The sequence below is a fragment of the Petaurus breviceps genome, unplaced genomic scaffold (genome assembly GCF_028583685.1).
Source record: "Petaurus breviceps papuanus isolate PSGF00001 unplaced genomic scaffold, PetGlider_PUasm1.0 90879, whole genome shotgun sequence".
NCBI lineage: Eukaryota > Metazoa > Chordata > Mammalia > Diprotodontia > Petauridae > Petaurus > Petaurus breviceps.
In genome coordinates this window covers 453,217-454,405 of record NW_027187368.1, presented here as the reverse complement: position 1 = coordinate 454,405, position 1,189 = coordinate 453,217, and positions in this window count along the sequence as shown.

Sequence of the window (1,189 nt, the reverse complement as noted above, 5' to 3'; positions counted from 1 at the left end):
TCTCTCTCTCTCTCTCTCTCTCTCTCTCTCTCTCTCTCTCTCTCTCAATCTCTCTCTTCTTTCTCTCTCTCTTCCTTCCTTTCTTCTTTCTATCACTCCCCTTTTCCTCTCCTTAAGATCAAATCAGCCACCATTTAAGTTTCTTTAAATCCCCTCCCTTTCCTCCTGCCGCCAGCTCCCTAAAAAATTCCTCCTTTGAAATAAATAAATATAGTCAGGCAAAAAAATTCTGCATGCTGGCCATGTCTGAAAGTGTTTATCTCACTCTGTTCCACAGGTCTTTAAGACAGTATTACTCTACCAAGTCAAAAGCTTCTTTGTAAAAAAAAATATGAAACAGCAAGACTTTTGTATCCTCTGCATCTTTTGGCCAACTGTGTGAATGTGAATATGACTGTTGTAGAAAATTGCCAGGTACCCAAACTGTCAGGAAATTATGGTTTTGAAGGACTGGGCAAAGCATCAGATTCAGGAAAATTACAAAATGCTCTGATCCCCAATAACCAGCCAACATCCTATTTGGGCCTAAAATCTTCCTTCAGAGCCTGAATACATAGACCTCAGAGGACCTCTCTGGGACTCAGTTTCCTTGTTTGTAAAATGAGAAGGTCATCTCTAAAGCTTCTTCCAATTCTCTATGTTTGTGATCCTGCCGAAGACCAGAGGAGGAAGGGGAACTGAGCCTGAGAGACTTTGCATTAGGACTTTGGGAGCCACCTGCTGCCCAGTGGAGAAACATCATCCCCGTGGCCTACTCTTCCTTTTAGGAAAAAACCCACAGGTTTGGGGATTTCACAAAACCTCTCCTTGAGGTCCTAGGGGCCATAATTTACCACTTCCATTGATGTTTGATTTCTGGGAAGTTCGCTTTGGGAAGGCATCCTGGAGTACTGGGAAGAATGGGAGTTAGGAGACTTGACTTCAATAGAGAGGTAGGATGTTAGAGCTGGAGAGAGAGGATCTGGAAATATAGAATGTTAGAACTGATCGGGGCCTTGGAGCATGGAACTGTTAATGATGACATTGACAGGCTAGAGTCAGAGGATAATCAGGATAATGGGAGCATCAGCTAAAGGAACTGAGAGGACATTTAGCCTGGAAAAGAAAAAAATTTCTGTGTGTGTGTGTGTGTGTGTGTGTGTGAGAGAGAGAGAGAGAGAGAGAGAGAGAGAGAGAGAGAGAGAGAGAG